This window comes from Pinus tabuliformis, chromosome 5_1 (assembly GCF_031772625.1).
Source record: "Pinus tabuliformis cultivar Carrire ecotype Pingquan chromosome 5_1, CPIR1, whole genome shotgun sequence".
Lineage (NCBI taxonomy): Eukaryota > Viridiplantae > Streptophyta > Pinopsida > Pinales > Pinaceae > Pinus > Pinus tabuliformis.
Window position 1 is genome coordinate 156,200,901 of NC_142305.1, and position 14,489 is coordinate 156,215,389.

The 14,489-nt window shown below is 38.6% G+C and overlaps 1 protein-coding gene across 1 annotated transcript in view; it reads left to right on the forward strand.

Moving 5' to 3' along the window:
• LOC149163902 (putative apyrase 2) overlaps positions 1-14,489 on the forward strand; it is a 452,574-nt gene that overhangs the window by 123,420 nt on the left and 314,665 nt on the right. The window lies entirely within an intron of this gene.

Genomic DNA, 14,489 nt, shown 5'->3' on the forward strand with positions numbered 1-14,489 from the left:
AGCTCAGGCCAGCATCTCTCTCGCTAACTGATCAATTGCTATCTGGAAAATCGATCCTCCGGGCTCCCACTCTGGCTTCTGGCACTGAATTTTGACTTCTCCTCAGCAAAATATGGATCTCCCTATGAAGCTCTATGCTACCTCTCTTTGGCACTCACTGCCTCTCTGCTATGCACTCACCGGACTGGAGAAACTTCCTTCCGGCCTTACTATCCCTGCCCCTCTCTCACTGCTTCGACTTCACTGAATCACTTCCAGCAACACACAACTACTACTCTGGAAATTGGGAAATCGAACTGCACAAGTGTGTTCTCCAACCCCCATTGAATTTCTTCTTATAATCTCTTGTTGAGGCTTCAACAGACATGATTAAAACATAATTGATGGCTAAGATTAACTAGAAATCGATCCGTGTATTTTTCTAGAATATTCTCACCATGAATTAATTAATACTCTTTAATTAATCAGTTTTCCTAAGTTTAGAGTACCATTTAAAAAAGATTAATTATTTTAATTAAGTCGTCTCTAGGTGGAATATCGAGAAATGATTTCTGGGTTTTGGAGAATACATGTATTCTAAACTCTCCACAAAGTTTCGTAGCTAGAACACATACGATGCTACAAAAATGAACACTTCCTCTTAGCGAGGAATGTGTTCTAGCGCTGCAAGCCTACAACCCACTAAAGCAACACCTTGTCAATGCACCACCTCCTGTTACGCTGTTGATATCTGGCTGCTGCTGCCCACCAACTACTGCACAACTCTGATAAACGCTGCATCCATGCTGTTGTTGGCCCTGCTGAACTACTACCGACGCTGCATCTGCAATGCAACTCCCTTTCCATCTACTGTTGCTGCAATTGTAACGGAAAAACATCCAAAATACTGAACCAACTGTGGTCAGTGTCATACATCTGTCACCTGAGTCTTGACTACTGCTAGACTTTGCGCTACTGCTGACTCTGCTTTGTGCCAACTGCTCTGCTGCCAAATCTGCACTGCATTGTCCAGTACCTGACCTAATCTGTCACTCTAGAACGTGACTGCACCAACTGCCACTGATCCATCCTGCTACTGCATGTTTTGGGCTCTTGTAGCAAGGTATTGATTCATGAGGCAGACCTCCTCTAGAATCCTGCCCATCTTGTAGCTCTATGGGGCTACAAAACCAAATCACCTCACCTCACTCTTGGAGGTATGGTTGTCATCATCGCGAAATTTGATCTATTCATACTACTGTTGTTACCGCTCTGTTGATGCTTCTGTAGTGTTGTTGCAACTACCGCAATAATGAGCCTGATCTCCCCAGATCTTGAAGTACTAGCTTCCGTAGGGCTGCTCCCTTTGAAACTAGTCTCCCTTTGAGTCTCGATGTCCTTATGGGAAATATCTCTACTCCTTCCTGACAACTCACACAGTCCTCCTGCACTGAAAACTAGACTACGAAGCTCTGCGCTGGGAATCTCTTGGCTAGAACTACACCTGCATACTACAATTGGGAATTCACACTGCCTGTGTCACTACAACTAGTTCTCCAACTGTGTTCCGGGAACTGACTATGATTATCTATGCACTTTCATTTGAATGACTAGTTGCGTTTGCTGACATTGTGATCCTCCTGCTACTAATTATGATGGGCTCCTATAGCAAGGATATTGATCCATGTGAGAAATCTGCAACAACTGGATCTAATTTGCTGCTCTTCCGTGGATCCTGCCCAGCTGTAGCCATCTCTGCAAAAAGTCGAATTCCTTCTCTTCTCCTCTAGGTAGCCGTTGATTGGATTTTCGCAATCCTTGCTAGAGTGGGAAAATTTGCTCACAACTACCACTTCTCTGCTAGGAAAATTCAAACATTTGGGCTAGAAGTCCTCTGAGAAAAGAATTCTCTCAGTGTATGCTCTTCCTTCCTCCTGATGTTATTTTGCACTAGCAGATTGCTACAAAATAACTGCGTCCTAGTTGAAGATCTGCTCTGCAAGGAAAAATACTGCACCTCCCTCTGCGTCTGGTAACCTCTGATCTGGAAAATTTATTCTCTGTCAACTCTCTTAGAGAAATAAATCTTCCTCAGAAACTGACCCTCCTGGCCCAAGGACTGCACTGCCTCTTGAGGGTTTCAAACTGCTGCCGACGTAGAAATTCGAACCTCCATCTCCTTTGTTGCTATTGAGCTCTCTGGCTTCTATCTGTGCTCCGATACCATGTGGAAATTCAGAAACCCCGAATCCTACTGCAACCACTGATTAAGTTTCTTCTATTTGTTAAATTATTTGAACAAATTATTTGCAGTTTTCTACAACAAATATCGAAACTAATACACTACAACCTTCACAAAATAAATACTACGGAAGAAAAATAATGCTAGAAGAATAGATGCACACACACACAACTAACACTGTTATTTTTGGACCAATGTCCCCGGAAAAACTCAACTTGGGAAAATCGGTGCAGCAGCTGAGGGTTTTATTTATTATGCAGTAGTAAATCTGAGTACAAATCTATGGAAGCTTAAATCTAGCTTTCCACACAGAGAAATAATTGACGGGAGATCTAATGAGAAAAATCTCACTCCCACCGGTGATCTGACACTAACCTTGGCTCAAGATGCGCTGCCTTTTGCTGCCACTGCGTTGCCTATGCGTCAGCCTAGATAGATCTGCGATACCCAGCTCGGACCAACGTCTCTCTCGCTAACTAATCAGCTGCTATTTGGAAAATCGATCCTCCTGGCCTCCAGGCTCCCACTCTGGCTTCTAGCATTGAATTTCGACTTCTCCTTAGCAAAATACAAATCTCCCTCTGAAGCTCTACGCTGCATCTCTGTGGCACTCACTGCCTCTCTGCTATGCACTCACCAGACTGGAGAAACTTCCTTCCGACCTTACTATCCCTACCCCTCTCTCATTGCTTCGACTTCATTGAATCACTTCTGGCAACACACAACTACTACTCTAGAAATTGAGTTCCCAGCAAAATCGAACTGAACATGTGTGTTCTCCAACCCCCATCGAATCTCTTCTTATAATCTCTCGTTGAGGCTTAAACGGCCAAGATGAAAACATAACTGATGGCTAAGATTAACTAGAAATCGATCCATGTCTTCTTATAGAATATTCTCACCATGACTTGATTAATACCCTTTATTTAATCAGTGTTCCTAAGTTTAGACTTAGGTACTATAAAAAAAATATAAATTATTTTAATTAAGTCGTCTCTAGGTGGAATTTCGAGAAACGATTTCTGGGTTTTGGAGAATACATGTATTCTAGCTTCTCCACAAAGTTTCGTGGCTAGAACACATCCGATGCTACAAAAATCAACATCATACACATCTGTACCTACTTACCTAATCATCCAGATCTCTCTAAAAATGACCCATTCTGATTGAAAGGGAAATAAATATAATGAAATTTTGAAATTTATAAATCTTAATTTTGAAATTTTTGAGATATCTTGTGATCGTACAAATATGTACTAGTTTTACTTTTTCCACATCGCATAATATCCATCCAAATGTTGTGTGGTGAAGGCTATGTTATATTGTTAGGTTTTTATTGGAGACCAACTGCCCAAGGGCCCTGCAGTAAATGATGACTTCCAAATCCATCTAATTTATTTATATTGTACAACTTATCACCTGTTGCTATGTTGGCAAGTGAAAAACAATACCCAACTTTGTCATAAAGTTCTTTGGTCGTATACTTGAAGACGGATTCAGATTTTTTTGGATAAACCTTTTTTTATTTAGATTCAATTTTCTATGTCATTTCAGGAAAAAATATTGAACCATGAAAGAATTAAAAATGATGGAAGCACATACCCAAATTCAATTTTCTATGTCATTTCAGGAAAAGTACTTGAACCATAAACGAATTAAAAATGATGGAAGAACATACCAAAAAGTAGATGGATATAACCCAAAAAAAAAATATACCACTTATGATAGAAATAAAAAAAATAAAAGATACACAATGAACCATATGCAAGGATGTACTAATACAAAATCGAGTTTTCATTTATTAAAATTGGTTCGAAGGAAATCTATTTAGAGAGCATGAAATACCTCAATGGTTATTATTGACATTAGCTAAGTCCACCGATTCAAAGACTTGTATGGTTTAAAACTTCACTAATCAGACCTATATTAAACATTGGAGGACGATCTAATGTTCTAAGACTCATTCTCGTTGAAGGCACCAATGGTGAGTGGATAAGAAGTGAACAAGCCCTTATTTGTGTTCCTTCCTTCAACCTGACGTTAGCCCTGAACTTAGCAGTCTGGTATGCAATGGGATTCACGTTAGAGGGCTATTTGCAGAACATCTTCTTGTCATCCCACCCACCCACTCTCAATCACCTTCACCAGATTGTGTTTGTTGGAACATTTGCACTAAGTCCAATGGATTAACAATGTGTATGATATATTTAATTTTATATAAAGTGAAAATTAATGAACTAATTAAGAGAAGAAAAGGAAAATTCCCACATATAAATTAATGCACAACTTACAAAATTGATAAGTGAAATCAATATCTTTGAAAAAACATGAAAAACTGGTAGTGTAAAGAAGTGCATTGATCATGAAATTACTGATGATGATAAGATTGATTGTTGGTTCTCATTTGATAATAGGTAGTAGAAATGGTGTAGGTGATTTGTAAATTGTCATGGATATTCCATTGGATAATTCATCACAATAGATCTGCCAAAATAAATTGAAACCTATACTAAGAAGGATTAATTCCTTTTAGATTTCAGATTTGTTATTTATTGTTTTGATATTTATGCATGCAATAGAGAATATGTGGAAAATAGAGAACATGTAAATGCAATTACTTACAAACCACAATGAACACCAAGCTATGATGCTCTAGGAAACCCTTTTGGGAGGAAACCCCACTGTAAGGTGAAGCTATTCCGCTCTTTTTTATTTGGAATGAAAATGATGCAATTGCAAAGGAGAAGACACTCTTTATGGAGTTGCCTAAGACCTGTGACCCATGGGATGTTACAGAACACAAACCCCCCTATTATGCTCTCTCTCTCTCTCTATCCACATTCATCTACTCCACTCTACTACGGAACACGAAACAAGCAAATAGAATGAGATCCCATTTCCTCCTAGTGGCCCAATTATCACATAGCCTGATAGCTAACAAGGGGTTAAATTTGACCCATTCAACCCTCACCATGAGTTACAACTCAACCCTTATAGAGTCTTTTTCATAGTCCCCACGTGTCTAGCCCATTTTCCATGAGTAAGGAGGGTTCATGTGGCATCCTCTTGAATTATGGTGGTCAATCATGATAGGTCAACTCCTAGGAGGTGTAACTTTTGCATCTGAACTTCCAGTGATGCAATTCTCAAACTATTGGAAAGGTTTTTCACTGTAGATTAGTGACACGGGGTCCAACACTTATGAGAGAAAATTTTGCCTCCAAAAATGTCATTTAAGGCCTCAAATTGGCCCTAGAAGGTTTTAGAACCCGATTCTCCAAACTGGGTCTTGTCGATAAAACTGCTTTTGTACGTTGATTCCTTCAATTTTCCACTCTACAAGGATCAAGATGGATAAAAAATTATATAGTAACCCAATCTGGATTAGTACGACACTTTGGAAACCACCAACTATGATGACATACTACCTCCAATCCTGCATATGTGGAAATATTTATCTTCATTATATTTATGTAGAAATATCTTATCAAAATAATGATGAAGGTATTGTTGATTATTGAAGAGGAAAAATCTTGGTAAATGATTGAATATCGAACTTTTTACAAACTTTCATAAGGATGTGAAAGTTGTCCAATGTTGATGGATTATTTAGGTCATTGAATTCTCTTCCCACATAAAAAATACAACATCTTTGTTGATGACATTCACGTTCTCCACATCATCATCATTATTATCTTTGTTGTTTTCCACATCATCTTATTATCTAGTCAGTGGAGACACATAAATCATTAAAGAAAATGGACGATTTGGGAGATTCTCATGTGTTTGGAAGTAATATGGGCATCCATATCTTGTTAACATTCAAGAATCCTTGTAAAAATGTTAAATTTATCTTCTCTCATATAGGAAATGCTTGTTAGATATGATTCCCTCTCATAGGAATTGTAACGTACCCTCTACTAACCCTAGCCCCTACTAAGGTAGAAAAAGGGCAGTTACTAAGCTGACTCGACCTCCAATGTTACAATTATGGAAATGGGGTCTAAATTTTCGATCTTCATCAAACTCTCAAAAAGGATAGAATTGTTGCATTCGTCTTGTTAGTACTCCGTAGTTTTCTCTAGGTTGAAAGGAGAAAACTCAAAGGTAACCACAAACCTCTTTTGGTTGAATCACTGGTCTTCTTCAACCCAAGGGCGCTCCCTCACCGAGCAAACTTAGAGATAAAACTTTTGAATATGATTTTTTGACAGAGACGAGTTCTGAAAATGTTTGATTTTTGGTATGGGGGTAGTAGAGGGTTATAGGAAAAAACTAGTGATGTGATCATGACCGTCCTGGTCCAACATACTGATTTATCTCCAACCAATTTCATGTACAAAGGCTCAATTAATATGGGTTTTAGATTGCATGACAAATTGTAGTATAGTGAAGATGGGGATATCAACACATTCATCAGAAATAGCAGAATAACTAACAGTTCATTACCGCAACTTAGATAAATGACTATCAAGAAAAGAACACAAAATTGTCAAAGGCCTATATATTCCATTTGCAAATTGAAATATTTGGCATAGCTAGACATGAGCATATGAAATGAATTCAAGTGTAACTGTTCCATACACCTTCAAATTGGTTTAATAAGATAACACAACAAGGATAATATATAACTAAGAAGAAACAATATCTGAAACATCCATACCATAAGTATCTCTGTAACTCCACTAGAATCTCTTCAACATTCAAGCACATGCATTAACACATATCACAACAACAAACTGCAATAGTTTCCCCAGCAATAATGAAACCATCAACAACCTTTTCCATCTTCATTAACCAAATATATAGTTCATACATAGGATAACATCATGTCTAAATTCAATGGACATTCAATCCAACAGAGGATCGATCTCAAAACTGAAAGGAGGAAAACTGTTGTTTTTCCAAATACTTTTCCTCAAAAGCATAAAACATAAAAGTGTTTTTTATCTCTAAAAACAAACTTTTTCTATATAAAACCAACATATCTCCAAACATGATCAACATGAAGTAAAATAATAAAAAGCACAAAGCTGCTTTCTGAGTGTGCAAAAGGTTGTGTAGCAGCTATGCAACATCCAAAACTTTGGGCTTCTGAAACTGGCACGTGGCGGGTTGTTGAGGAAGTGAGATGGATGCCACATATACTCCATGTCATCCTCTTGAAAACCTGACAAGTGGCTTCCCTCCAGCATGCATGTAGTAGTGTGGGCATGGATTGCGTAGCGCCTAATTCCGTCAGCAGAAACTGCGAAAATAGGCCACCATTTGACGTGTGTAACTCCCAAAAGATAGCACCTGTGTAAAATATAAGATAGGTTTTTGTAGATGAAGCAAAACGTCTCTCCGTTGCTTCAAATTCTTCCCAGAGCCTCAAAAAAATGCTTTGCAAAACCATGACTAAAACAGAGTATTTGTGTAGTTCGAAAAATAGGCTTTGAAGATGCAATCAAATCTCCCAATCCGTGACACCTGTGCAAAATCTGGAAGAGGTTATTGTTCTTTGCCCTATTCTTGAGAAAAACCTCTTTCTGTTTTCCAAAATTCTCCTCCATGTGGTCAGAAACTGTTATGCAAAATGGTGGCTAAAATGGTCAATTTTAGAGGAAATTGCATTGCAAAGTGTAGAAGCCCTCCATGCTTGGCATGAGCATAAAGCATGGGAAATCATTAAAATGTTGGGAGTATAATGTCTCTTAGGTGATTGGGGGGGGGGGTTGCATGTTATACATGAGGGTTGTACATGTGATGAGTATAGGGGACTGGTAGTGGTGTCATGGGGATAGTTTTAGAACAAAAGGAGGGAAAGGAAATGAAATGTGAATAAGATGTAAATGATATGTGAAAAGTGGATAGGATGTAGATGATATATGAAGGTATGTATAAAGGGAAATAGGGAAATAGGGTAGGAAATAAAAGGAAGCACGACTTGATTGTACAAACATACACGACCATGACTCCCATTGACTGAGACCCTTTCAGAATTTGAATGAACCCTTCATGCAAGAAACTCAAAGATGTCGGACAACGATTTGGAGGCTATGATAGCAGAAATAGTCATAGGCTCAACTACTCCAAACTGAAAATTAAAGGATAGGAAAAAACATTTGACGATAAAACTTATGACCCTAACATTGGCTCCAATGGGGATGGCAGCCTCCCTGTGAGGTGCCAAGAACAAAATCGCAGACTAGTGGCCTAAACCATTGGGTGATGGAGTCAAACATGAAAATTGAAAAATTAACCGACTGACTACAAACTGACTGAATGACTTACATGGCTGAAAACTTTAAAGGAAATAAGAAATTTGACAGTACATCACCAAAGTCTTAGGGCCTTCTCCTTGGGCTTCAAACTCTGATGATAACTGTCTACACCTACTGAAGATAGCCATACAATCATGTGAAATGATCCTTCCAATACAACCAATCAAGCAAATGACCATCTTATTGAAGCTTGTATTCAGTTGATGAAAGTTCAATATGATAACTAAAATGAATCCCTGTGTTCACGAATAACCCCAAATCCACCTTTACAACTTCTTCCAAGTTGTTTGCAAAAAGGTCCTTGAAAGCATGAATGAACAACTCGTGTTGATTAGCAAGAAGGAAAAGATATTCGTCACTTACAACTATGGCTTGATCCAAGTTTTCTTTTTCACCATAAAACTCATAATTAGTTCTAAGTGAAATAATGGTATGTTTCTCACTCTTCTCATCCTCAAGAAAAAAATTTGAATTTTCTTGAAAGACTGCAATTGGAACAACTACATTATGAATAATGGGAGTGTCAAGAGTCAACCTTTCATGTGCTTTAGCAAAAATATGATCTTGATCTCTAATGTTTATTACTTCAAGATGCATATTTTCCTCAATAAAATCTTTGTTTTCAATAGGCTCCAAATCAACCATTTATTTTTCACTGCTTTGAAGCCTAGTATCCTCAAAATCTGAAGCTACATGCATATCTCAAGAAAATGGATTCATGAGTAATCCTTCATGTGAGTCTGAATTGAGAGTTTCTACAGTAGTAGATTCCTTAGATATTTGAAAAAGATTAACTTTAATGCACTCTTCAATAACTGGCACCGTAAGATGCAATTCTATGTCACGTACCTTTTGAATTTGGTTGTCTTGGGATGCATTCTCATGCTGTTGAGAATAAGATTTTTTAAAAGGATTTATAATCTTCTTTTCTTCAATCACTGACCCAGAAAATGAATGAACCAATGGACTATCTATTTCCTTTTCTTGATCATTTGAAATCTGCTGAATATATCCATCAAGACCATGAGGACAAACTGGCTGAGAATCCACTTGAATATCATGGACACTGTCCTCATCATTTACCATTTCCTTCTGTTGTTTAAAATAATTCTCATACTTTTGATCATAAAATGACTAACAAGATTGCTACAAATTTTCATCAAACTCGAAAGTTGAATCATAACTGTTTGCATCAGAAAGTTGATCTACTTCATTTTTGGGCAAGAGAGAAGTTACCATATCTTCTTGGTGATGAAAAGGGTTCTCGTGCAAAGCTTCCAGAATCTCTTCATCCATGAACTCTTCATCACCATAAATTTTTTCCAGATTTTGAATGAAATTCTCAACATGGTCGCAGCAATTCTCAACCAACGACAAAAAAGGATGAGATTCTTTGTATTTCTCAAAAAATACTAAATGAAAATCCTTAAGTGAATACAAGCTACCAGATGGCAAACCTTCATACCAAGACTGTAGTTTTCCTTCCAGAGTAGCCATGAACATCTTCATGAGACAATCTTCATGAAATTGAACCTTCAAATTGTGTGCATGCATATGAAATTTAACCAAATGTAGAGCAACATCCTCTCTGTCATCATCTTTGAACCTTGGTAGATAAGTCTGCCAATCTACACAAGGCATGCGGTTTTGAAATTCTGGGATGTGATCTTGATTCGTGGGAGCATAACTTAAAGTTGAATTCATTTTGAAGATGTGGAGACACCAGTGGAACTTGAAAATATGAGTTCTGCTTGATTGGAGTCGCGAAGTGAATGGTTCAGCCTTCCTAAGTCTGATTGCTATTCACCATCAATAGCCAAATCTGAAAATTTGAAATTTTTTTCCCAGGGAAGATAAAATTGTTCTATCCCCAGCAATGAGGCCAATATGTTAGCACTCCACAGTTTTCTCCAGGCCGAAACGAGAAAACTCAGAGGTAACCACAAACCTCTTTTGGTTGAATTACTAGTGTTCTTCAACTTGAGGGGGCTCCCTCACTGAGTAAATTAAGAGATAAAACTTTTGAATATGTTTTTTTGACAAAGGCTAGTTATGAAAATGTTTGATGAGTAAATTAAGAGATAAAAATTTTGAATATGATTTTTTGACAAAGGCCAGTTATGAAAATGTTTGATTTTTGGTATGGGGGTAGTAGAGGGTTCTAGGAAAAACCTAGTGATGCAATCGTGACCTTCCTGGTCCAACGTGCTAATGTATCTCCAACCAATTTCATGTACAAAGGCTCAATTAATATGGCTTTAGGATTGCACGACAAATTGTAGTATAGTGAAGATGGGTATATCAAGGCATTCATCAGAAATAGAAAAATAACTAACAGTTCATTTCTACAACTTAGATAAATGACTATCAAGAAAAAAACACAAAATTGTCAAAGGCATACATATTCCATTTGCAAATTGAAATATTTGGCATAGCTAGACATGACCTATGAAATGAATTCAAGTGTAATTGTTCCATGCACCTTCAAATCAGTTTAATAAGATAACACAACAAGGATAATATATAACTAAGAAGAAACAATATCTGAAACATCCCTACCATAACTATCTCTGTAACTCCACTGGAATCTCTTCAACATTCAAGCACATGCATTAACACAGATCACAACAACAAATTGCAATAGTTTCCCCAGCAATAATGAAACCACCAAAAACCTTTTACATCTTCATTAACCAAATATATAGTTCATACATAGGATAACATTATGTCTAAATTCAATGGAGATTCGACCCAATAGAGGATCAATCTCAAAACTGAAAGGAGGAAAAATGTTGTTTTTCCAAATAATTTTCCTCAAAAGCATAAAACATAAAAGTGTTTTTTGTCTCTAAAACAAACTTTTTCCAAATAGAAAACCAACATATCTCCAAACATGATTAGCATGAAGTAAAATAGTAAAAAGCACAAAGCTGCTTTCTGAGTGTGCAAAAGGTTGTGTAGCATCCAAAACTTTGGGCTTTTGAAACTGGCACATGGCAGGGTGCTGAGGAAGTGAGCTGGCTGCCACATATACTCCATGTCATCCTCTTGAAAACCTGACAAGTGGCTTCCCTCCAGCATGTGTGTAGTAGTGTGGACATGGGACTCCGTAGCGCCTAATTCTGTCAACAGAAACTGCGAAAATAGGCCACCATTTGATGTGCGTAACTCCCAAAATATAGCACTTGTGTAAAATATGAGATAGGTTTTTGTATATGAGATTGTGTTTAAGAAAAACCTTTCTGAATTCTTCAAATGCTTCCCTAGAGCCTCAAAAATTGCTCTGCAAAACCATGACTAAAACAAAGTATTTGTGTAATCTGAAAAATAGGCTTTTAATATGCAATCGAATCTCCCGATCCGTGACACTTGTGCAAAAGCTAGAAGAGGTTATTTTTCTTTGTCATGCCCTTGAGAAAACCTCTTTCCCTTGTCCAAAATTCTCCTCCATGTGGTCAAAAACCGCTATGAAAAATGGTGGCTAAAACAGTCAATTTCAGAGGAAATTGCATTGCAGAGTGTAGAAACCCTCCATGCTTGGCATGAGAAGAAAGCATGGGAAATCATTAAAATGTGGGGAGTATAATGTCTCTTAGGTTATGGGGGGGATTGCATGTTATACATGAGGGTTGTACATGTGATGAGTATAGGGGAGTGGTAGTGGTGTCATGGGGATAGGTTTAGAACGAAGGGAGGGAAAGGAAATGAAATGTGAATAAGATGTAAATGATATGTGAAAAGTGGATAGGATGTAGATGATATATGAAGGTATGTATAAAGGGAAATAGGGTAGGAAATAAAAAGAAGCACAACTTGACTATACAAACATACACGACCATGACTCCCATTGACTGAGACCCTTTCAGAATTTGAATGAACCCTTCATGCAAGAAACTCAAAGATGTCGGACAACGATCTGGAGGCTATGACAACAGCAGTAGTCATAGGCTCAACTACTCCAAACTGAAAATTAAAGGATAGGAAAAGTATTTGATGATAAAACTTATGACCCTAACACGTCTCGTTAAGACCTTTCCAACAATATCAAATTTACCTTGATTCAACTCCCAGATCAAAATACATTGCCAATCAAAGGTTTAGCCAATTAAATACTTGCCAAGTCATTTTGGCTTGCCACGTGGCACTTATGTAGCCTCCACGTGGTGCCCATTAGGCATCCCAATCATAGCCCACATGTCAACTGCTGACCTGTTCATGATAGTCAATAGACTCAATACCCACATGATCCCTGCTTCATAGGGCTGTTATATATAACGTATACACATTATTGCAATGTAAGCATTCTTACACATAAGCAATCAACATCGTATTAAACCGAACGGGGCCCTCAAGGCCACATCATTCTGGGGATAAAATCTCAGGAGTTTCCCTTCGAGTCCCTTTTACATAATCTCGAAGATGCCTTTGATTCAAATCTTCGGGATGATGGTGATTGCCCTATCCACGTATACTCATAATTCAGAGCCCCGTGGCTTTTCTCCATTGCTCACATTCTACGGTTAAACATATTGGAGAAGGGACCCACTCCTGCGATGTAATCTCGAGGATAAAATCCAGGCGAGATTGTACCAAGTGTTGCAGGAAATCACCAGGGTAGGAGGCTCTGGGGTGACGTTACGAGCTCTAATCGTTGGGGTGACGTGGAGGTTCCAATGCAATGAGGCATTTGTTTCATTGCAATGGTTCAAGAGTGAACGGGCCCACGCGCCATGTTGTCCTGGTAATTAATCTCGAAAGTTCCAAGTGAAGACTCCCTTCAAAACCTCTGCGGTAATATTTTCGGGGTTCTTCCAACAGTGGAGGTTTCCCAAGATATCAAATTGCCCAGATTTCCTCCGAGACTTAGGTTTTCAACTCTAGCACATAAAGTGGGCATTCTGCCACATAAAGTCCCCGAGGGATCTATTGCGAGACTCCTTTGGAAATCTTCGGGGTGATGTCATCCTGAAGTGACTCATCCACCTTGTCATCACTCTGTCTAATGGCTCATCAACAGGTGTCAAGTGCTTATTGCTTGGGGTCTGGCCCCTTAGTGGACTCCACTAATGCTGCATCACTTTGGTTTTAGCCATAATATATATGAAGTATATAAGAATGCATGTTCTCGCCCCCCACCCTCCTTTTGCAACTCATACAGGCTTAGACTTATGATACAGGCCACTCACCCACACCTCTTTCAAGCATGCCCCCTTATGACATGTCATCCCGGGGATTACCTTGTGCGCTTCCCATTAAAACTTCCAGGAAAAAACTTTTGGGATGGGAAATGGGCTCGTCACTTCATGGCCTTATTTCCTCGTCTAATGCTGAAGCCCTGTTCTACCTGCGCTTGGTCACAACGTCGATCATGTGGCAAGTCAAGGTTCAAGAGATCATTCCCTCATGTGCTAAGATTTTTGGTTGCGAAAGACCTCTACATGCATAGTATTAAAGTTTCAAGCCTCCACCAACAAGACTTGAAAGTGACACTTGCTTGAGCGGGTTCACCCAATGTCAGGATGAGCTTGGGAGCGTTGGTATTACAGTTGTTGAAGATGATCTGGTCAGCTTAGCAATTCTAGGCCTTCCCAAGAGCTGGCACAACTACCATGATTTGGTAAATGGGAGGGAGCATCTACAAAAGTGGGAGCGTTTGTGGTCCATCTTGGTGCAAGAAGAGACAAGGCAGAGAACCATAGATGGGACCTCATCCATGCATGATGATGGGGAGAATTGTGCCTTGGCTGGTAAGACAAAGAAAGGGAAAAGGAAAAAATCCCAATCCAAAGGGGATTCCAGTCAGGTTGGTAAGAAGAAGGACTTGTCGAAGATTAAATGTTTTCATTGTCATGAATTTGGGCACTATGCCACGAATTGTCCACAGAAGAAGGCAAGCAAGAAGGAAGTTGTAGTAGCAGTAACAAGTGAAGCTCTAGCTTCACAATTTGAGCTTGCTTTATTCTCATTGCATGCATGGAAAACACTGTAATGGGAAGCATGTG